Here is a 25,052-nt window from a genome sequence, read left to right as displayed (position 1 = left end):
TGGTTTATTCACTCAAGTTAGGTTGTTAGTATTGTAGGCACGGAGTGTGGACAAACGTGCCACCTCTGCAGCACGCATGTGTTAAAGAAGGAGGATTAAAACAATATATTTTACAAAAAATAGGAGTGCCATCCACTTTATTATTTCATTTTGTCACTTTGTCCAAACGGAAAGAGCACCCATTGAAATAAAAATGTCGTTTGACCAAATATCAAGTCTTACAGACGAGAGAGCAAAAACATTAGCATATACAGTTGAACAAGCAACAGATATCTATGTTTTGATTTTTCAATATACGTTGAAATTTATTCTAAAATGAACTTATGATTAAACATCACATTTCCGAATAAGAATGGTGAAATTGGTTATGTGAAAATTCTAATTGTTGAAATCAGGATTAAAATTTAGAATGATGAAACATCTGGTGGGAGTTTTCCACCAGTAGCAACAGTGCGCAGGGGTTGAGTGGTTTATTCACTCAAGTTAGGTTGTTAGTATTGTAGGCACGGAGTGTGGACAAACGTGCCACCTCTGCAGCACGCATGTGTTAAAGAAGGAGGATTAAAACAATATATTTTACAAAAAATAGGAGTGCCATCCACTTTATTATTTCATTTTGTCACTTTGTCCAAACGGAAAGAGCACCCATTGAAATAAAAATGTCGTTTGACCAAATATCAAGTCTTACAGACGAGAGAGCAAAAACATTAGCATATACAGTTGAACAAGCAACAGATATCTATGTTTTGATTTTTCAATATACGTTGAAATTTATTCTAAAATGAACTTATGATTAAACATCACATTTCCGAATAAGAATGGTGAAATTGGTTATGTGAAAATTCTAATTGTTGAAATCAGGATTAAAATTTAGAATGATGAAACATCTGGTGGGAGTTTTCCACCATTAGCAACAGTGCGCAGGGGTTGAGTGGTTTATTCACTCAAGTTAGGTTGTTAGTATTGTAGGCACGGAGTGTGGACAAACGTGCCACCTCTGCAGCACGCATGTGTTAAAGAAGGAGGATTAAAACAATATATTTTACAAAAAATAGGAGTGCCATCCACTTTATTATTTCATTTTGTCACTTTGTCCAAACGGAAAGAGCACCCATTGAAATAAAAATGTCGTTTGACCAAATATCAAGTCTTACAGACGAGAGAGCAAAAACATTAGCATATACAGTTGAACAAGCAACAGATATCTATGTTTTGATTTTTCAATATATGTTGAAATTTATTCTAAAATGAACTTATGATTAAACATCACATTTCCGAATAAGAATGGTGAAATTGGTTATGTGAAAATTCTAATTGTTGAAATCAGGATTAAAATTTAGAATGATGAAACATCTGGTGGGAGTTTTCCACCAGTAGCAACAGTGCGCAGGGGTTGAGTGGTTTATTCACTCAAGTTAGGTTGTTCAAACCGTGACCAATAAGCTGTAGCTCGTGTAATCAACGCGTTAATTCTTGAAGCCTAAGATCTGTGTGACAGTGAAAGACACGAGTCAGATGATGTGTACTAACGGTTAAACTGAATGCGAGTGGCTAACAAGGTGTAGATCACCTACCAGGTATATAATGTTCTAAAGCCTCAGACGAGATAGTTGGGAACATTGTTCATAATCAGTATGAATCTCTGTAAATCTCAAGGCATGTAATGGTACGCTTACTTCTGTGAAACCTGATAGGACAAAGAATAATACGTACTAAGCATAAGGGAAAAGAAAATAAAATATATTGCGGAAACATTTGAAGTGTAAACGGTTAATACCTTCTAAAGGCACTCTGCAGTGGTGCCGCGTTGAACAAGTTAGGTCCTCGTGGCTCGGAAATGCGGTCTGAATAAACCCAGCTAAATGCGAAGAAAAAGAAGAAAGATTGAGCAGTAAACCCCGAGTTACTGGTATGTTCAGATTCTAAGATAATCTTAATCTGAGTTTACCTGTGGCTGGATGTAAACAAAGTTCCAACGCCGTCCGGTGAACAAGTTTGGAGTCAGTGGTGAATCCCGCATCGAGATGCGGGAGAACATAGAAGACAGACTGCGGAAGCAGTTTATATATGCTGAATATCGTGAGAGAAGAAGCCTGATAGTGTGCATAAAAAACGGAAATAGTCCGAACTAAAGGAAAAATAAATGGGTGAAAAATGAATGAGAACGAGTAAACTAAATACGTAATGCTTAACTCTCTGAGGAGCGTGGGTTGAACGGAAAAAACATCGTAGTTAGAAATGACCACTAGATATAGAAAGCGGACTGTGCTGTAGTTACAGCTCGTTGATGAAGTGTGAAGAAGCCGCCATTACTGTGGGGAGTATATATACACGAACAAAATACTAAAGGAGTGACACATAGATTTCATATGTTAAAAACAAGACAAACAAAGACTATTCGAGATGCAGGTTGTATAATATTCAAAAATGATCATGTTTGACTTACTAACAATAAACGTTGTGAAAACTGAGGACCTGCCACATAGTGTAAGTGGGTGGTGTAAACAAATCCCAATACACTGAGGATTCAATGTGCTTACGAAAAACGTGCTTAAAGCTGGAATTTAAACCGGTTCCTGCTACTCAATTGTATTTATTTATAGGTTGCTCGTCAACTAAAGTTCCTCTGGAATTGAATTGTTGGGCAATAAGTATAACTCATAGTGTTGAGAAGTGTCACATTACTCATAACATACATATAATGAAACAAGAAAATTCAAAACAGATTACAAAAAACATGCCATATCTATTTTATCATTGAGTCCCTTTGGTGTAAGAGTTTGCAAAAAGTCTATCCACCATAATTCCCTGCGGGATAACCATTTTTCATTGTTCCGATCTGGCAGAATTTAGATTTGTTCTAAGACTTGAAATCTAAGTTGAGGAATAGAATGTTTCATTTCAGTCCAATGTAGGACCAAGCTTGAGGTCAGTGTTTTGTTTCTTATTCGGCTTTTATGTTCTGTAATTCTCACTTTAATTTTTCGCTCATTTTTCCCTACATACAATTTGCCACACGGGCATTTAATTGTGGTCGATGACATAAGACGAGTTACAGTCTGTTCGCTGTCTTAGTTTGATCTTTTTACCACTTTGAGGATGTACTATGAAAGTTCCCTCCATAACATTATTGCAGTGAGTGCAGTTGTAGCATTTCTTCATTCCAGGGTTAACGTGTGTTGATTCTATTGCTTTTTTGGGTCGAGTTACTAATTCGTGGAGATTGTTGTTTCTGGTATGAGCAAAAAGGGGTTTATTGGCAAATATTCCACGAAAGTCATCCTCATTTTGCAGTAACTCCCATCTTGTGTTAATGATTTTCTTGATCTCTTTGGATTGTAAAGAAAATTTACTTATGAATACGTGTCTGTCTTTTTTTGTCTTTGTTTTGGTTTGAATCAATTCATGTCTCTGTAAGCTCATTACTTTGTTTTCTGCTGCTTGTACAACTTCTTTGGGATATCCCCGTTCCATGAACCGTTGTCTCTGTAGTTCAATTTCTTGGTTCAATGCTGCTTCATTAGATGCTATTCTTTTGATTCGCACAAGTTGAGAATACGGCAGATTCCGTAGTAAATTGCCTGGATGGAAACTGCTGAAAGCTAAAGTATTGTTCCTGTCTGTCGGTTTGTGGTAGACTGATGTCTCAATTTTGTTGTGTTGTAATTGGACCAATAGATCCAGATATGGTACTTCCTTGTTGTTGATGGTATAAGTAAATTGAATTCGAGGGTTTTTGGTGTTAAGTTCTTGTATTTTATCCATCAACGTTGTTTGTGGACCTTTCCATAACAAGAATATATCATCTATAAAACGTTTGTAGAAAACAATATGTGCTTTCCAAGTGTTGTCAGTGAAGATAAAGTCATGCTCAAATTTAGCCATGTATATATTGGCAAAAGAGGGGGCCCCCGAAAACCCCATGGAGGTACCACTAATTTGTAAGAAATATTCCTGTTTCCATTTGAAATATGAATGTTGCAAACAAAATTGAAGTAGCTCCAAGATAAATACTTTGTTGGCTTCGATTTGTGATGTCTGTAACAATGCCCATTCGCATTCTTCTAGTCCTTCCAATAGAGGAATTGAAGTGTACAGAGAGGTGACATCAATGGTACACAATGTAATGTCCATGTCTGTTAGATTCACTGTTTCAAGCAATTGCAAAAAATTTGAGGTATCTCTCACATATGATTTCCATCCTTGGACAAAAATTTGTAAGAATTCGTCAATGTATTTTCCGAGGGGCTCAAACAATGAGCCACAACCACTGACTATTGGTCTCATTGGTGGATCAGTGGCATGCTTGTGGATTTTAGGAAGCATGTACAGCTCCGGACAACGTGGATGTTTGATAGTCATGAATTTTTTGGTGTTTTCATTAATCCACCCCATATTTAAAGCTTTGTTCAAAATGTCTTCCAATGTCTTGCTAATTTCTTGAATGGGATTAAGATTATCTTAGAATCTGAACATACCAGTAACTCGGGGTTTACTGCTCAATCTTTCTTCTTTTTCTTCGCATTTAGCTGTGTTTATTCAGACCGCATTTCCGAGCCACGAGGACCTAACTTGTTCAACGCGGCACCACTGCAGAGTGCCTTTAGAAGATATTAACCGTTTACACTTCAAACGTTTCCGCAATTTATTTTATTTTCTTTTCACTTATGCTTAGAACATATTATTCTTTGTCCTATCAGGTTTCACAGAAGTAAGCGTACCATTACATGCCTTGAGATTTACAGACATTCATACTGATTATGAACAATGTTCCCAACTATCTCGTCTGAGGCTTTAGAACGTTATATACCTGGTAGGTGATCTACACCTTGTTAGCCACTCGCATTCAGTTTAACCGTTAGTACACATCATCTGACTCGTGTCTTTCACTGTCACACAGATCTTAGGCTTCAAGAATTAACACGTTGATTACACGAGCTACAGCTTATTGGTCACGGTTTGAACACCCAATTGCACTTCTGCAGGTATGTTTAAGCTAGAAAACGTTTGTGCGAGTTCTGTCAGATGTCACCATTGAACACATGGTTATACTGATATTATTTTTCATATAGAAATCAAGCACAGCAGTTGGCAGTCAGTCTTTTTGATCACGGTTTCGGTTCAGCAATATTTGTGGTAAGAGGTTTTTATATATTTTGTTGAGCTCCTCATTCCAGTTCACTTTAGACCTACACTCACCTAACAGCGATGTTCTTAAAACAACAGGAACTATTCTGCAGAGAATTAATGCATCAAGTTCAAATTTATCACACGATAGACGTACTCAATGTGTGAACAATTTAGGAATTTCTTGCTACAGTTCCATTTTATGTGTATTGTAATTGTGACAGTTCATTATTGGTTACAAGTCATTTATTAATTATGCAATGTATACATGTAAGTGCTGAATGACGGTATTTAAAAACAAGTCTTATTTCATTTGTTTTTCCAGTTTCCCCTGACGAAGGGATACCCTCCCAAAATGCATTGTGATTCGGTTATGCTTTAAGTTTAAAGCATTATTTCTGTTTAGTTTGTGTTTGGACAGTGAATTTATTGTGCACAAACAAACCCAACAAAGAGTGATTGTTTTGAAAAATGGATATGCTCAGATAACTTTCTGTACAAAGGAAGGATTTACACACGATTAAAAATTTACGAAATATACTAAGTTTTCAAGATTTTGTTTACCTAAGCAGATGGATATCTGCCAAAGGTAGTGCAAGCAGGGTCTATTGACGTGTCTCACTAGTTAGTCTCTCATTTAATGATTGTGGAGTGTGGCTCCTCCTTCCCTCCTTGCACACCAGTTTGAACATTGCGCATCTTAAATTGGAAATCTTTATATGAAAAGAGTCTACAGGAGTGCACCTCTCAACCCCCATTGAGATTACAAAAAATTTCTAAAGCACACCTACACCATCAGGTCTCTTAGCACTGGGTTAATAAGTCACCATATGTGAAAGTCCATGTCTAATTGTAATCTTTTTCCTAAAGCGCATGCACTCTGTTTCTTGTCTCATAGTGGTGGGCAGAGATTTCCAGAATTGTGGATCCCTGTATGGAGAAACATGACCCTCCTGTCTGTTTGTGTCTGAATCTAGAGAGCACCAAAAGATTCATATGCATAGATCTTAGGGTGCGCTGAGGGAAGTATCTGTGAATCCTAGATGATATACACTTGGGGCCTATGCCATGAGTAGCTTTGAACAGGATGCAGCCTGTTTTAAACATAGATCGCTGCTCCAGTGGAAGCCAGTGGAGCGCCTTCAACAATGGCCTAACATAACATTGTCTGCACTGATGGTAAATGATTCTCTTAGCTTGATTTTGTATCAGCTGCAGTCGGTATTTCTGATTGCATGGAAGGCCTGGATATATTGTATTTGCATAGTCATATGGCCGGGATACCCGTCACCCCCTCCCAACACAATCCCCAATGATGGAAGACGAACGCAGTTCTGAACTTTTGGAAGGCGGGAGGGAGTTACCCTCCCGGCCGTATTTATTAAAATATGAAACAAAATTAAAACATTAAATAAAAGTTTCATATCATGTACAATTTTCATTTATTACATTTCGATGAAGACATGTTCATTGGCTAACCTTAACAAATCTCTAATACAAAGGTTTTCCTAGCCGAGTCTAACATCCTGCAAATGCATACTTTCTAAATTAAAATTGTACATCCTAGCATTACGGGCATACGGCAAGGTCGCAACCGGTGTCAGATCCCTACTACCAAAACCCTCGCCCTCACGGTGTGAGTGGCGCATGCGCAGAGGACTGTACCCTCTGTGCCAACTCCAATTTCCCTTGTCTTGTTGGGGGCCCCCATTTAAACTCGACACCATCTTAAAGGTCGTCCGAGGACCCGTGTGAGGTGTCTGTAAGAAGGCAGCGTGGACTCCCCCTTCCACCCCACACTGTCTATCACATCCGCCATCGCGGATATCCGGGCCCCGGGAAATTCGTAGGAGGAGCATATAGCCGCCTCCTCCCCTGGAAGGGGTCTATGGCCGTCTTCCCCTAGGCGACCCATACTTAGTGGGTGCCGCCTCCCCATGGGAGGGGCCAATGGCCGCCTCCCCCCAGGTGCTCCCATCCATAGTGGGTGGCGCCCCCCTCTAGGGACCTTGAAATTACTGCTCACCGATCATGACCTTACCGCCCGACCAAAAAATAAATACGACATTGATTACCTACTAAGGGAAAAAACATCATCTTGTCTACTTGCATGTTTTGTCTATGCTACAAGAAAATTAGTACCTTCAGACAGAAATTATATCATTAAACTCGATCTTCAAACATCGCAACACCTGAGGGAAGAAGATGTTTATCAAAGAAAAAAGACTTTATTGCAGAAAAACATTGCCATAAGGGGCTGGTGGGTGGGTTAAAATTGCTCCTTGTTCCGTCGAGGGCTCACAAGCAACGAGTGGGTGCAGCTTCCAAGCACAGGAACAAGAGGATGCTTCCTTGGATTCCCAGAGCCACAAATATAGGGAATAGCTCGAGGAAACCAATGTTACTTGTGAGGCCGCTGGTGTGCCACCATGTCGGCCATGTTTGCGCCGACCATCGATTGCCGAAAATGGCGCCAAATCCCACGCTCCCCGCTGAGTCAGTCCACAAACCTAGCTCGTCCGAAGAAGCTGGCGGCTTGTTCCACACTACTCGACCGTTGAAGTCCACCAGGAATGCTAACCAAATGCGCATGTCCTGGCGAACCTCTGCAGACAGTCTCGTGCGGTGGTGTCCTTCTTTGAGACCGACCATAGCCTGTGCAATAGAGCGTGAATAGGGGCGGGCCATTGGTATCACCCTCAGGGCAAAGTTAAGCTGACCCACTGCCTGTTGTAACTGATGCAGGGTCACTTTCTCCTTACTAAGGCACAGTTCCAGGGAAGCCCTAAATTTCGCTATTTTCCCTACCGGCAAACGGAAACATCCCTCCACAGAATCAAGCTCAATTCCCAGAAACTCGAGTGAAGTAGATGGTCCCACCGTCTTACCTGGTGCCAATGGCACCCCAAATTCCCTCATGAGGATGCAAAACTCCTGTAGCGCCTGTGCGCATGTTGTGTCGCCGGCTGCCCCCAAGAACAGAAAATCATGTAAGTAATGCATAACATGGCTATGCCCAGTGGCCTCGGTGAACGCCCACTCCAAAAAACAGCTGAATTTCTCAAAATAGGCACAAGAGATGGAGCAACCCATTGGCATGCATCTATCCATGTAGTAACGTCCTTGGAACACAAAGCCTAACAGACGCTGGTCCTGTGGGTGTACCGGGAGCAACCGGAACGCCGACTCGATATCTGACTTCGCCATCAGCGCTCCGGGCCCCAGGCGATTCAACATGGTGACGGCATCATCGAAGGATGCGAACCGCACCGAACAAACTTCTGGGTCAATCGCTTCGTTCACCGAGAGACCCTTCGGTGCTGACAAGTTATGGATCATCCTAAACTCCCCAGGGTCTTTTTTGGGGACTACTCCCAACGGGGAACAGATAAAATTTGCCACTGGAGGGTGCTGATATGGGCCCGCCACCCGGCCTAGTAAAACCTCTTTTCCAATCTTCTTCTCTACCACCGCTGTATTATGCCGAGCCGATAATTGGTTTCTACAAAATGATTCCCCACGAAAATCCCCCGCCGGGATGCGGAAACCATATAAGAATCCGTTCCTCAGCACCCCAGCGGAGACATGATCAGGGTATTTGTTTAGCCAGGGGGTTAGTGCCATGATATCAACGGGGGTAGGTAACGGTACACGGTGACCCTCCTCAGTCTTGTTTGGACCCTCCCTTACCTCCCGACCCGCCATTTCTGGATCTGCACGAACTTTCCGGGTGCGAGGAATTCCCACAACCAGCACATGCATGCCTGAACTTACATGTCCCTTGCGGTCTGGAGCAGTTGCCCCTATTAAAGCTCCAACAGACCCCCCGCTTTCCCCCATTCCTCCCGGACCTTGTTTGGTGATCGCCACCGGCGCCCGCTCGAAAGGGCACCGCGGGCTGTTGGCAGGAAAACCCTGACCCATTCCCACCTGGCGAGGACGTCTTCGTCGCGCCCGGCAGGAGCTGCTTCTGCCAAGAAATCGAGTCGAGACAATCCCACGTCAGAGATGAATCGAACTCCTTGGCTTTACGGAACTTCATGTCGTAACCCATCCATTCATTACCTTCATATGTTTCATAAAAATCCATTATTCGTGCCTGGTAGCAAGACAATTCAGGCAAAACCTCGGGCTTACGTTCCCCAATAATTGCAGTAAACATCGCAAAGGCCTTGGCCCAATTTGTTATTGTTTCATCCACCCTGAATCCCGCCATCTTGGCTCGCCAGACACTCGGGTGCCACAAATCTTTCTGCGTTTTAGCATACTCCATCTCGCGATGGTCAGTTAACAGAGAAAACATATTAACATACTTGTCTGCCCAAATCAACTCTTTCGTGGCCAACGGGATATGTTGAACCACTTTCTCCCGTCTTGAGGGCAATGAGCCCCCCCCCCCCCCCGCAAGTGGCAATGCCTGCTAACCCGGTTCGGTTGACGTTCCTGCTGTTTTTTTCACGCCAGCTGCCGGTCCTTCCGAGGTTACCTGTGGGGGGACAAGAGGGAGATTCGCCTTTGCGGCATCTCGCGACTGCCGCAACTGCTGCATTAGTAACCTGGCCTCTGCGGCCGTGTCTCCAGGTGCCGTAGCACCCCCCGTTTTCTTGCCGAGCCATGCGGCCAACTGGGCGGCCAATTCAGGCGGCATGTCCTCCTCGCTAGCGGGCGTAATCACAACCGGTATCGGCTGACCCGCGTCTGAGAGTGCCGGGGCCTCGACCGGAATGGCAGGGCTCACCGGGGGTACCTCGGGGACGGGGACCTCCCCCCCTGGGGCCCTATTCCTGACCCGCTTCCCCCTACCTTCTGGGACAACACCCGGCAATGCAGGGCCGATTACCTTCTTTGGTTTACCCGGATTGTTCATCGCAGCCATCTGCTTCTTCATGTTCGCCATATCTCGTCCTACGTTTCGTTCCATCTTCGTCATTCTGTTAACCAACATTCGGAGCATCTGGTCAGTCTCGGACTTCTTTCCTGCCTTCTTGCCAGACATTCTCTTCGAGTATTCACTCTAAGATGATCAGAAACGGTCCTAGGTCTCTTAGCCTTGAAGTCGCTGAAAGAGAAACACAAGAATTACAAATTCCCAAAATTGCTCCTTGTTCCGTCGAGGGCTCACAAGCAACGAGTGGGTGCAGCTTCCAAGCACAGGAACAAGAGGATGCTTCCTTGCATTCCCGCTCTCTTTATTCCTCGTCGGGAGGGCGTGAACCCTCCGCTGGTACGCCTACTCGGCGTGGCCATCGGTGTAGGTGTCTAGGACAACCCCTCTTGGGCGGGAAAAGGCGCGCCCAGGCTACGCCGCTTTGGGCATACCAGCCAGGACACGCCCCCCCGCCCAAGATGGCTTCCCGGGAGGATCTGGGTCCCCAACCATACGTTCGGGGGGACCGAGTGGTCGCCCCTTTCCATTTTTTACAGGATCATAGCAATAGTAATTTGAATGCTGGCCTTTCCGCTGAAAACCTTATAATTTTTCGAAATTTCCACGAGCTCATGGACAGATCTGAGTCAATTTGTATGCCTAGGTTCTTTATCGTGTTCTCAGGAATAGGTACAGAGCCTAGTTTCGGAGACCAGTGTGCAGGAAGCCAGCACCGAAGTTTGTTTTTGGGGATGATGATCTCTGTTTTTTCGGAGTTTAGCTTTAGTTGATTTTGGTTCATCCAATTCCTGATGAACAACATGGTGTTCCTTAGGAACTCCTTGGAGTGAGTTGAATCATTGATGGCAAAGATTAGCTGCACATAATCATCATAGTTATAGATCTTTACCTTCATTGGGTGAAGCGTGAGTATAAGGGCTCAGATATAGATATTGAAAAGTTACACAGACAAAGAGGAGCCCTGCGGTACTCCACAGATCTTGTTGACAATTTCAGATTTGTGGGGCAAGAGGCAAACTGATTGCTTTAGATCCTCTAAAAAGGATTTAAACCAATTTATGGCAGCACCTCTAAGACCTTCTGCAGCAATACGTTCCATCAGATTGTCATTGTTGACAGTATCGAAATCTGCAGAAAGATCCAAAAGGATCAAGGCCTGAGTGCAGCCCTCATCAGACTTTTCTTTTAGGTCGTACATGACATATAGGAAAATGGATTCAGTGGAGCAGGATGGTCGAAAGCCTGCCTGATTAGGGTCTAACAAATGGGTTCCTTCTATGAAGGTGCTAACAAGTTTGGCTACATGTGTCTCTAAAACTTTAGCCAAGAAGGGGAAAAGGGATATGGGCCTATAATTATACAGCTTCTGAGGGTTTACACCTTGTTTTTTGTAGCAGGTTAATCACTGCTTCTTTGAAGGCTGAAGGCACAGCCCCTTAGGTCATGGACAGGTTCAGTAGGGAGAGGATAGTCTCTGGGAAGGCTGTGAAAATGAGTTTTTGTATATGAGGGAACAGACATCTTTAGGGGAGCCTGATTTTACTTTGTGAAGAAGTTCTATGAATTGTTCTTAACCTCATGCGCGCTAGCGGAATTCCGCTCGCACGCTGAGATTTTTTAAATCGCATGTTACGTGACGAGCTGGGCTCGTCACCACGTGCGAGGAGGCTACTCTATGACGAGCCCAGCTCGTCATCAGCGTGGAAGGGGTTAAGACAGGAAAAAGTGGTAGTGAAGTCGGGATTCTTGTTTCCTGATAAATCTTGCACATCTTGTGACTGGAATTTATAGATTCTTGAATTTTCTGTATTTTATCTAGAAAGAAAGAATTTGAATCATTGCATAATTTCTGAGTGGCAATAATAGAGGGGTCACTCTATGATGGTTAGATAGCTCCCATACTGTAATGAAGATATACTTTGTTTTAGTATTTGAGTTTATCACTTTGTTGGTGCAAAAGGTTTTTGTGGCCTCCAAGACAGCTTTTTTGTAAGCCATCAGGCTAAGCTTGTATTGCTCTTTGGATTCTATTGAGTAGGTTTTCCTCCATTTTCTTTCGGCCTGACGTGTTCTAAGTATGGCAGATTTTAAAACAGCAGAAAATGATTTAGATGCTTTCTTACGCCTGGTACAAGGGGTTGGTTCTGTGGAGGAGCATGAGTGCTAATAGCCTTCAGTTGCCATTTAGCGATTTCTCTCTCAAGGTTATCTACATTTGTCCAGTCCCGGTGGTATCTCAAGGTTCATGGTGTTGCAAAGCGATTCCAAGTTTATACGATTACAATTTCTAGATGAACCATTTTGATGTAGCATGAATTTGGGCAGGGTAATGTCACACAGAGTGAAACTGATTATGTAATGATCTGACCATATGCAAGGGTACATTACTAGATTCTGAAGGGTGACGGTAATAGACCAAACTTAGTCAAGTGTGTGTCCTTTAATATGCGTGGGTCCATGAAATGTTGTTTGAGATTCAGACTTTGTAGGGACTAAGATAATTCCTTAGCGCCCTTACCCCATTCTGCCTCGTTTACCCAGTAGTTCATGCCTCCAATGACCAGGACTTTAGCATAATCCAGGGTCAGGGATGCAATGCTATTAGCAGGTGCTTTGGGAAATCCCGGCATCGCTGTAGGCTAGAGTGTCATAGACTAGAGGGGTGTAGAGTGGAGTAGAGAGGAGCAAGTGGCATAGAGTGGAGTAGAGTGTCCAAGAGTGAATTGGTGTGGAGTGTCGGAGATTGGAGTGCTGTAGAGTGGAGTGCCATTGAGTGGGGTGTCATAGAGTGGAGTGCCATAGAGTGGTCTAAAGTGGTTTAGAATTGAGAGGCAGGGCATGGACTTCGGCACGCCGCCATGATGGCAGTCGCACCGGTCCCCTGCATCAATGGGAGGTGGGGATCGCCGTACACTGTAGTGACGCAGCACCCCCGACCTCCCCTAGGCCCGCTGCTGATAGGCTGCTGGCCTGCGTGAACCAGAAACACTTATTTGTGCTTCCGGTTCACACGCTCGGGTAACGTCGGACAAGCTGGTCGGGACCGGTTAGCCCTCCATTAAAAGTATAAGAGGATGGGGAGTGGAGAGGACAACCTCTCTTTTTCGCCGCTCCCCAGCCAGCTTAGGAACCTCACATGATGGGACCGGGCCTCCGACGGAGGCCCTAACCATTCTTTTTCTTTTTTTCTTTTGCTACAGGGGGATGGGCTCTAGCGGAGCTGCATCGCATGGAGCAGGAGTGGCGCATTGCTATATGACGGAGCCCACGTGCACCAAGCGGGACCCAGTGCAGCAGAGTGGGCGACAGTCACCATGCCTGCCATTGGAGTTCACCCAGAGGTGAATCAGATGATGTGGGTGCCCAGGGACGATCGCCCTGCTCTGCCTCTGAGGGGTGAGTGTGGGAGCCCTTGCGCTCTCTCTGCCTCTAACAAAATTTGGGAGGCTTCTGAAAACCAGCAGATTGGGGCTGTCAGAGGCACAATCAGACCTACAAGTATCATGTCACATATCTAAGACATAGCAAGACAATTCAGGCAAAACCTCGGGCTTACGTTCCCCAATAATTGCAGTAAACATCGTAAAGGTCTTGGCCCAATTTGTTATTGTTTCATCCACCCTGAATCCCGCCATCTTGGCTCGCCAGACACTCGGGTGCCACAAATCTTTCTGCGTTTTAGCATACTCCATCTCGCGATGGTCAGTTAACAGAGAAAACATATTAACATACTTGTCTGCCCAAATCAACTCTTTCGTGGCCAACGGGATATGTTGAACCACTTTCTCCCGTCTTGAGGGCAATGAGCCCCCCCCCCCGCAAGTGGCAATGCCTGCTAACCCGGTTCGGTTGACCTTCCTGCTGTTTTTTCCACGCCAGCTGCCGGTCCTTCCGAGGTTACCTGTGGGGGAACAAGAGGGAGATTCGCCTTTGCGGCAAGTCGCGACTGCCGCAACTGCTGCATTAGTAACCTGGCCTCTGCGGCCGTGTCTCCAGGTGCCGTAGCACCCCCCGTTTTCTTGAGGAGCCATGCGGCCAACTGGGCGGCCAATTCAGGCGGCATGTCCTCCTCGCTAGCGGGCGTAATCACAACCGGTATCGGCTGACCCGCGTCTGGGAGTGCCGGGGCCTCGACCGGAATGGCAGGGCTCACCGGGGGTACCTCGGGGACGGGGACCTCCCCCCCTGGGGCCCTATTCCTGACCCGCTTCCCCCTACCTTCCGGGACAACACCCGGCAATGCCGGGCCGATTACCTTCTTTGGTTTACCCGGATTGTTCATCGCAGCCATCTGCTTCTTCATGTTCGCCATATCTCGTCCTACGTTTCGTTCCATCTTCGTCATTCTGTTAACCAACATTCGGAGCATCTGGTCAGTCTCGGACTCCTTTCCTGCCTTCTTGCCAGACATTCTCTTCGAGTATTCACTCTAAGATGATCAGAAACGGTCCTAGGTCTCTTAGCCTTGAAGTCGCTGAAAGAGAAACACAAGAATTACAAATTCCCAAAATTGCTCCTTGTTCCGTCGAGGGCTCACAAGCAACGAGTGGGTGCAGCTTCCAAGCACAGGAAAAAGAGGATGCTTCCTTGCATTCCCGCTCTCTTTATTCCTCGTCGGGAGGGCGTGAACCCTCCGCCGGTACGCCTACTCGGCGTGGCCATCGGTGTAGGTGTCTAGGACAACCCCTCTTGGGCGGGAAAAGGCGCGCCCAGGCTACGCCGCTTTGGGCATACCAGCCGGGACACGCCCCCCCGCCCAAGATGGCTTCCTGGGAGGATCTGGGTCCCCAACCATACGTTCGGGGGGACCGAGTGGTCGCCCCTTTCCATTTTTTACAGGATCATAGCAATAGTAATTTGAATGCTGGCCTTTCTGCTGAAAACCTTCTAATTTTTCGAAATTTCCACGAGCTCATTGACAGATCTGAGTCAATTTGTATGCCTAGGTTCTTTATCGTGTTCTCAGGAATAGGTACAGAGCCTAGTTTCGGAGACCAGTGTGCAGGAAGCCAGCACCGAAGTTTGTTTTTGGGGATGATGATCTCTGTTTTTTCGGAGTTTAGCTTTAGTTGATTTTGGTTCATCCAATTCCTGATGAACAACATGGTGTTCCTTAGGAACTCCTTGGAGTGAGTTGAATCATTGATGGCAAAGATTAGCTGCACATAATCATCATAGTTATAGATCTTTACCTTCATTGGGTGAAGCGTGAGTATAAGGGCTCAGATATAGATATTGAAAAGTTACACAGACAAAGAGGAGCCCTGCGGTACTCCACAGATCTTGTTGACAATTTCAGATTTGTGGGGCAAGAGGCAAACTGATTGCTTTAGATCCTCTAAAAAGGATTTAAACCAATTTATGGCAGCACCTCTAAGACCTTCTGCAGCAATACGTTCCATCAGATTGTCATTGTTGACAGTATCGAAATCTGCAGAAAGATCCAAAAGGATCAAGGCCTGAGTGCAGCCCTCATCAGACTTTTCTTTTAGGTCGTACATGACATATAGGAAAATGGATTCAGTGGAGCAGGATGGTCGAAAGCCTGCCTGATTAGGGTCTAACAAATGGGTTCCTTCTATGAAGGTGCTAACAAGTTTGGCTACATGTGTCTCTAAAACTTTAGCCAAGAAGGGGAAAAGGGATATGGGCCTATAATTATACAGCTTCTGAGGGTTTACACCTTGTTTTTTGTAGCAGGTTAATCACTGCTTCTTTGAAGGCTGAAGGCACAGCCCCTTAGGTCATGGACAGGTTCAGTAGGGAGAGGATAGTCTCTGGGAAGGCTGTGAAAATGAGTTTTTGTATATGAGGGAACAGACATCTTTAGGGGAGCCTGATTTTACTTTGTGAAGAAGTTCTATGAATTGTTCTTAACCTCATGCGCGCTAGTGGAATTCCGCTCGCACGCTGAGATTTTTTAAATCGCATGTTACGTGACGAGCTGGGCTCGTCACCACGTGCGAGGAGGCTACTCTATGACGAGCCCAGCTCGTCATCAGCGTGGAAGGGGTTAAGACAGGAAAAAGTGGTAGTGAAGTCGGGATTCTTGTTTCCTGATAAATCTTGCACATCTTGTGACTGGAATTTATAGATTCTTGAATTTTCTGTATTTTATCTAGAAAGAAAGAATTTGAATCATTGCATAATTTCTGAGTGGCAATAATAGAGGGGTCACTCTATGATGGTTAGATAGCTCCCATACTGTAATGAAGATATACTTTGTTTTAGTATTTGAGTTTATCACTTTGTTGGTGCAAAAGGTTTTTGTGGCCTCCAAGACAGCTTTTTTGTAAGCCATCAGGCTAAGCTTGTATTGCTCTTTGGATTCTATTGAGTAGGTTTTCCTCCATTTTCTTTCGGCCTGACGTGTTCTAAGTATGGCAGATTTTAAAACAGCAGAAAATGATTTAGATGCTTTCTTACGCCTGGTACAAGGGGTTGGTTCTGTGGAGGAGCATGAGTGCTAATAGCCTTCAGTTGCCATTTAGCGATTTCTCTCTCAAGGTTATCTACATTTGTCCAGTCCCGGTGGTATCTCAAGGTTCATGGTGTTGCAAAGCGATTCCAAGTTTATACGATTACAATTTCTAGATGAACCATTTTGATGTAGCATGAATTTGGGCAGGGTAATGTCACACAGAGTGAAACTGATTATGTAATGATCTGACCATATGCAAGGGTACATTACTAGATTCTGAAGGGTGACGGTAATAGACCAAACTTAGTCAAGTGTGTGTCCTTTAATATGCGTGGGTCCATGAAATGTTGTTTGAGATTCAGACTTTGTAGGGACTAAGATAATTCCTTAGCGCCCTTACCCCATTCTGCCTCGTTTACCCAGTAGTTCATGCCTCCAATGACCAGGACTTTAGCATAATCCAGGGTCAGGGATGCAATGCTATTAGCAGGTGCTTTGGGAAATCCCGGCATCGCTGTAGGCTAGAGTGTCATAGACTAGAGGGGTGTAGAGTGGAGTAGAGAGGAGCAAGTGGCATAGAGTGGAGTAGAGTGTCCAAGAGTGAATTGGTGTGGAGTGTCGGAGATTGGAGTGCTGTAGAGTGGAGTGCCATTGAGTGGGGTGTCATAGAGTGGAGTGCCATAGAGTGGTCTAAAGTGGTTTAGAATTGAGAGGCAGGGCATGGACTTCGGCACGCCGCCATGATGGCAGTCGCACCGGTCCCCTGCATCAATGGGAGGTGGGGATCGCCGTACACTGTAGTGACGCAGCACCCCCGACCTCCCCTAGGCCCGCTGCTGATAGGCTGCTGGCCTGCGTGAACCAGAAACACTTATTTGTGCTTCCGGTTCACACGCTCGGGTAACATCGGACAAGCTGGTCGGGACCGGTTAGCCCTCCATTAAAAGTATAAGAGGCTGGGGAGTGGAGAGGACAACCTCTCTTTTTCGCCGCTCCCCAGCCAGCTTAGGAACCTCGCATGATGGGACCGGGCCTCCGACGGAGGCCCTAACCATTCTTTTTCTTTTTTTCTTTTGCTACAGGGGGATGGGCTCTAGCGGAGCTGCATCGCATGGAGCAGGAGTGGCGCATTGCTATATGACGGAGCCCACGTGCACCAAGCGGGACCCAGTGCAGCAGAGTGGGCGACAGTCACCATGCCTGCCATTGGAGTTCACCCAGAGGTGAATCAGATGATGTGGGTGCCCAGGGACGATCGCCCTGCTCTGCCTCTGAGGGGTGAGTGTGGGAGCCCTTGCGCTCTCTCTGCCTCTAACAAAATTTGGGAGGCTTCTGAAAACCAGCAGATTGGGGCTGTCAGAGGCACAATCAGACCTACAAGTATCATGTCACATATCTAAGACATAGCAAGACAATTCAGGCAAAACCTCGGGCTTACGTTCCCCAATAATTGCAGTAAACATCGTAAAGGTCTTGGCCCAATTTGTTATTGTTTCATCCACCCTGAATCCCGCCATCTTGGCTCGCCAGACACTCGGGTGCCACAAATCTTTCTGCGTTTTAGCATACTCCATCTCGCGATGGTCAGTTAACAGAGAAAACATATTAACATACTTGTCTGCCCAAATCAACTCTTTCGTGGCCAACGGGATATGTTGAACCACTTTCTCCCGTCTTGAGGGCAATGAGCCCCCCCCCCCGCAAGTGGCAATGCCTGCTAACCCGGTTCGGTTGACGTTCCTGCTGTTTTTTCCACGCCAGCTGCCGGTCCTTCCGAGGTTACCTGTGGGGGAACAAGAGGGAGATTCGCCTTTGCGGCAAGTCGCGACTGCCGCAACTGCTGCATTAGTAACCTGGCCTCTGCGGCCGTGTCTCCAGGTGCCGTAGCACCCCCCGTTTTCTTGAGGAGCCATGCGGCCAACTGGGCGGCCAATTCAGGCGGCATGTCCTCCTCGCTAGCGGGCGTAATCACAACCGGTATCGGCTGACCCGCGTCTGGGAGTGCCGGGGCCTCGACCGGAATGGCAGGGCTCACCGGGGGTACCTCGGGGACGGGGACCTCCCCCCCTGGGGCCCTATTCCTGACCCGCTTCCCCCTACCTTCCGGGACAACACCCGGCAATGCCGGGCCGATTACCTTCTTTGGTTTACCCGGATTGTTCATCGCAGCCATCTGCTTCTTCATGTTCGCCATATCTCGTCCTACGTTTCGTTCCATCTTCGTCATTCTGTTAACCAACATTCGGAGCATCTGGTCAGTCTCGGACTCCTTTCCTGCCTTCTTGCCAGACATTCTCTTCGAGTATTCACTCTAAGATGATCAGAAACGGTCCTAGGTCTCTTAGCCTTGAAGTCGCTGAAAGAGAAACACAAGAATTACAAATTCCCAAAATTGCTCCTTGTTCCGTCGAGGGCTCACAAGCAACGAGTGGGTGCAGCTTCCAAGCACAGGAAAAAGAGGATGCTTCCTTGCATTCCCGCTCTCTTTATTCCTCGTCGGGAGGGCGTGAACCCTCCGCCGGTACGCCTACTCGGCGTGGCCATCGGTGTAGGTGTCTAGGACAACCCCTCTTGGGCGGGAAAAGGCGCGCCCAGGCTACGCCGCTTTGGGCATACCAGCCGGGACACGCCCCCCCGCCCAAGATGGCTTCCTGGGAGGATCTGGGTCCCCAACCATACGTTCGGGGGGACCGAGTGGTCGCCCCTTTCCATTTTTTACAGGATCATAGCAATAGTAATTTGAATGCTGGCCTTTCTGCTGAAAACCTTCTAATTTTTCGAAATTTCCACGAGCTCATTGACAGATCTGAGTCAATTTGTATGCCTAGGTTCTTTATCGTGTTCTCAGGAATAGGTACAGAGCCTAGTTTCGGAGACCAGTGTGCAGGAAGCCAGCACCGAAGTTTGTTTTTGGGGATGATGATCTCTGTTTTTTCGGAGTTTAGCTTTAGTTGATTTTGGTTCATCCAATTCCTGATGAACAACATGGTGTTCCTTAGGAACTCCTTGGAGTGAGTTGAATCATTGATGGCAAAGATTAGCTGCACATAATCATCATAGTTATAGATCTTTACCTTCATTGGGTGAAGCGTGAGTATAAGGGCTCAGATATAGATATTGAAAAGTTACACAGACAAAGAGGAGCCCTGCGGTACTCCACAGATCTTGTTGACAATTTCAGATTTGTGGGGCAAGAGGCAAACTGATTGCTTTAGATCCTCTAAAAAGGATTTAAACCAATTTATGGCAGCACCTCTAAGACCTTCAGCAGCAATACGTTCCATCAGATTGTCATTGTTGACAGTATCGAAATCTGCAGAAAGATCCAAAAGGATCAAGGCCTGAGTGCAGCCCTCATCAGACTTTTCTTTTAGGTCGTACATGACATATAGGAAAATGGATTCAGTGGAGCAGGATGGTCGAAAGCCTGCCTGATTAGGATCTAACAAATGGGTTCCTTCTATGAAGGTGCTAACAAGTTTGGCTACATGTGTCTCTAAAACTTTAGCCAAGAAGGGGAAAAGGGATATGGGCCTATAATTAAACAGCTTCTGAGGGTTTACACCTTGTTTTTTGTAGCAGGTTAATCACTGCTTCTTTGAAGGCTGAAGGCACAGCCCCTTAGGTCATGGACAGGTTCAGTAGGGAGAGGATAGTCTCTGGGAAGGCTGTGAAAATGAGTTTTTGTATATGAGGGAACAGACATCTTTAGGGGAGCCTGATTTTACTTTGTGAAGAAGTTCTATGAATTGTTCTTAACCTCATGCGCGCTAGCGGAATTCCGCTCGCACGCTGAGATTTTTTAAATCGCATGTTACGTGACGAGCTGGGATCGTCATCAGCGTGCGAGGAGGCTACTCTATAATGAGCCCAGCTCGTCATCAGCGTGGAAGGGGTTAAGACAGGAAAAAGTGGTAGTGAAGTCGGGATTCTTGTTTCCTGATAAATCTTGCACATCTTGTGACTGGAATTTATAGATTCTTGAATTTTCTGTATTTTATCTAGAAAGAAAGAATTTGAATCATTGCATAATTTCTGAGTGGCAATAATAGAGGGGTCACTCTATGATGGTTAGATAGCTCCCATACTGTAATGAAGATATACTTTGTTTTAGTATTTGAGTTTATCACTTTGTTGGTGCAAAAGGTTTTTGTGGCCTCCAAGACAGCTTTTTTGTAAGCCATCAGGCTAAGCTTGTATTGCTCTTTGGATTCTATTGAGTAGGTTTTCCTCCATTTTCTTTCGGCCTGACGTGTTCTAAGTATGGCAGATTTTAAAACAGCAGAAAATGATTTAGATGCTTTCTTACGCCTGGTACAAGGGGTTGGTTCTGTGGAGGAGCATGAGTGCTAATAGCCTTCAGTTGCCATTTAGCGATTTCTCTCTCAAGGTTATCTACATTTGTCCAGTCCCGGTGGTATCTCAAGGTTCATGGTGTTGCAAAGCGATTCCAAGTTTATACGATTACAATTTCTAGATGAACCATTTTGATGTAGCATGAATTTGGGCAGGGTAATGTCACACAGAGTGAAACTGAATATGTAATGATCTGACCATATGCAAGGGTACATTACTAGATTCTGAAGGGTGACGGTAATAGACCAAACTTAGTCAAGTGTGTGTCCTTTAATATGCGTGGTTCCATGAAATGTTGTTTGAGATTCAGACTTTGTAGGGACTTAGACAATTCCTTAGCGCCCTTACCCCATTCTGCCTCGTTTACCCAGTAGTTCATGCCTCCAATGACCAGGACTTTAGCATAATCCAGGGTCAGGGATGCAATGCTATTAGCAGGTGCTTTGGGAAATCCCGGCATCGCTGTAGGCTAGAGTATCATAGACTAGAGGGGTGTAGAGTGGAGTAGAGAGGAGCAAGTGGCATAGAGTGGAGTAGAGTGTCCAAGAGTGAATTGGTGTGGAGTGTCGGAGATTGGAGTGCTGTAGAGTGGAGTGCCATTGAGTGGGGTGTCATAGAGTGGAGTGCCATAGAGTGGTCTAAAGTGGTTTAGAATTGAGAGGCAGGGCATGGACTTCGGCACGCCGCCATGATGGCAGTCGCACCGGTCCCCTGCATCAATGGGAGGTGGGGATCGCCGTACACTGTAGTGACGCAGCACCCCCGACCTCCCCTAGGCCCGCTGCTGATAGGCTGGTGGCCTGCGTGAACCAGAAACACTTATTTGTGCTTCCGGTTCACGCGCTCGGGTAACATCGGACAAGCTGGTCGGGACCGGTTAGCCCTCCATTAAAAGTATAAGAGGCTGGGGAGTGGAGAGGACAACCTCTCTTTTTCGCCGCTCCCCAGCCAGCTTAGGAACCTCGCATGATGGGACCGGGCCTCCGACGGAGGCCCTAACCATTCTTTTTCTTTTTTTCTTTTGCTACATGGGGGATGGGCTCTAGCGGAGCTGCATCGCATGGAGCAGGAGTGGCGCATTGCTATATGACGGAGCCCACGTGCACCAAGCGGGACCCAGTGCAGCAGAGTGGGCGACAGTCACCATGCCTGCCATTGGAGTTCACCCAGAGGTGAATCAGATGATGTGGGTGCCCAGGGACGATCGCCCTGCTCTGCCTCTGAGGGGTGAGTGTGGGAGCCCTTGCGCTCTCTCTGCCTCTAACAAAATTTGGGAGGCTTCTGAAAACCAGCAGATTGGGGCTGTCAGAGGCACAATCAGACCTACAAGTATCATGTCACATATCTAAGACATATTAATATACCGGGGCGAGAAGTGCTGCTACTGACGTAAGCAAGTGCTTGCAGGTGTAAATGGGTACACTGGCGGCATCCACTCATCCTGTGAGGTTATAGTGGGGCATGTTTTAAATGAATTTATCGAATTTTGTGTATGGGCATTTGTGCATGCTATACATTTCAATTATATCTGTGGGGTGGGTGTAGGAGCTCTTGCGCGGAGCTTAGTGTGGGAAAGGGCCAGGAATTAATCAGAATGCGAGAGACTGCATGGTGGGGATAGAGCCTGGCGTACCAGGACCAGAGGGGACCACTGTCTGCAGTAATGGGGTCATCAATAGCTTGACTGGCTACGTTGTTTCCTTTTTTAGGATGCTCTCATTGCATATTACAGATTTTATTTTCTGCTTTACATGCGGGCCCTCGTGACGAGGCGCATGCGCAAAAAGTGCGACCCTAGCTTCACAATCAGTGGCGGCTGGTGGAAATTGAAGATGGTGTGGCGTAAGAGCAATAAATGAATTAATGCGAGCAAGTGAAGCGAACCAGTCATTTAGGAGACTGGTTCGGGGGTGACAGTGCCTTTGGTTAACTAAGAGACAAGACAGTAGGCATCTGAACCCTGTGTATTGCCGAGATTCTAATCGAGCAACATCATAGTCTAGTAGATAAAACACAATATGTTTATGTACAGCTGGAATTCTAAATTAATTATTTGAAGCTGCTTTCGTGTGTGATAGTGAAGAACAATGAAGATCAGTGAAAGAAACTATTTGCTTAAGATCACACACTTTGGAGTGGGGTAGCCAAAATTCATCCAGTTTTTATGGTTTCACTTTGTACAAATCAGCCACTAAATTCAAAACTGTTTGCCTCTCATTGTTACCTTAAATGTTAACGTTTTCTCCTCTGTACATGATGCTGTGAACTCTGAAAGTGGAGAGTAAAAAATAACTATCCGAGCTGGATTCATTTGACTTCTCCCAGCTAGCTTTTTTTTTTAAAATAGTGTGAAAATGTGATTTTTACTGCTTTATTCTGCATAAGAAATTGTTTTGCTTTAGCTTTAAAATACATTATTTAAAATTTCAAAAGAAAAGCATTTTTCACTCTCCTCTACCATTAGATCACATAAGCAATTCAAAAGGCTTGTACACAACTGCAAAGATTCACACTTGCATGTTTGCATTGCACTCTGACAAACACATATTTAAAGACAATGGGGCAGATTTATGAGAACTGGCGCATCTTCAGGGATGCGCCAGTTATTTTGCGCCGCTGCTCCGCCACCCATGGTGCGCCGCATTTACAATGCGGCGCACCATGGGGCAAAAACGGCACAGATGCGTGACGCATCTGTGCCGTAAAGGTGGCTCATTGCTGGAGTTGCGTTGCAAGAGCGACGCAGCTCCAGCAAGGCTCGGGGGTGCCCCATCTTTACAATGCTGCATCAAGACCTACGCCTGCTTCAAGCAGGCGCAGGGTTTAGACGCAGCATTGGCCTGAAAGTGACTTAGTGAAATCTTATAGATTTCACTCAGCCACTTTTGCGAGGCGCACCTGCCCCGGAACGCCCACCCTGCACCGGAACGCCCACAAGTGGCGCAGGGCTTTACAATGTGACGCATCTGTCTAGATGCGTCACGTTGTAAATGGGTCGTAGGGATGCACCACGTTTACGCCGCAATTGCGTGACGCAAACGTGGCGCATTCCAAACATAAATGTGCCCCAATGTGTTTTTAAATACGTGCGTGTCAGAGTGCAACACAAGCATGCAAGTGTGAATCCTAGCAGTCGTGTACAGGCCTTTTGAATTATTACTGCTAAGATTCACACACCTAAAGTCTGGAGTCAGCTGGTTAAGAATGATCCAAGGAATCTGCGCCATGTGAGGTACCATTACATATTGGGATCATGAGATGACCCGGACTCACCACCCGATGATGTGCCTGCATTTGACGTTGTGGAAGCGCCTCTCTTACCATGTTCTCTATAGGAGAGGAAAAAAATCACTTTTCATTCAACCGTAGGCTTTAGAATAGGTTCACCATTATTTAAAACACGTATCAGGTCATCACAGGTCCCAATTTGTCAAGATTTTAAAGTGCAATAGGTACCTAACCATAAAACATAGCTCACCACGCACGTATTTAAAGACAACCTGTCTTTAAATACGTGCGTGTCAGAGTGCAATGCAAGCATGCAAGTGTGAATCTTAGCAGTCGTGTACAGGGCATTTGAATTACGACTGCTAAAATTCGCACTTGCATGCTGCCATGCTTGCATTGAACTCTGACATGCACGTATTTTAAAGACAATGTGTCTGTGGAGAGTTGTACTGGAAATAAGATAAGATAAGGGCTCCAGAGAGAGGTGTAAGAGGCTGGAGGGGGGAATTAGGAGCGATGGCAAACCCTAAAATCAGATGCCGTTGGGCAGAGTCAAGCCTCTAAAGCAGCTTCATAGAGGAGGTAAAAGAATCATTGTACTCATGATTTTGGCTAACAGGTGCACTGGCCCTGCTCCGAGATTTGTCTCAGCTGCAACTGGGGAAGGAGGAAGGAAAATACGTCCCGAATGCTCGCAGTCCCAGCTCTGATGCAGGTATTGTATTGTATTGTGGCATACTTGTATAGCGCGACCTGTCACCACCAAGGGCATCCTGGCGCTTTGACCCATACTCCAGTGAAAACAGTAGCTCAGCCTATCCTGGGAAAAAGATGAGTTTTCAAAGCCTTTCTAAAAGCTAAGAGATCTTCAAGGCTTCTCAAGGATATAGGCAGAGAGTTCCAGAGTTTGGCTGCCGCTACTCTGAACGAGCGGCCACCCATCCTCACTCTCTGGAATCGCGGGACTACCAGTAGCCTGGACGACGAGGAGCGTAGAGCTCTAGATGGACGATACCAGGCAAACATTCGCCG

The sequence above is a fragment of the Lissotriton vulgaris genome, chromosome 11 (genome assembly GCF_964263255.1).
Source record: "Lissotriton vulgaris chromosome 11, aLisVul1.2, whole genome shotgun sequence".
Lineage (NCBI taxonomy): Eukaryota > Metazoa > Chordata > Amphibia > Caudata > Salamandridae > Lissotriton > Lissotriton vulgaris.
Note: the sequence above shows the minus strand (reverse complement) of the source record.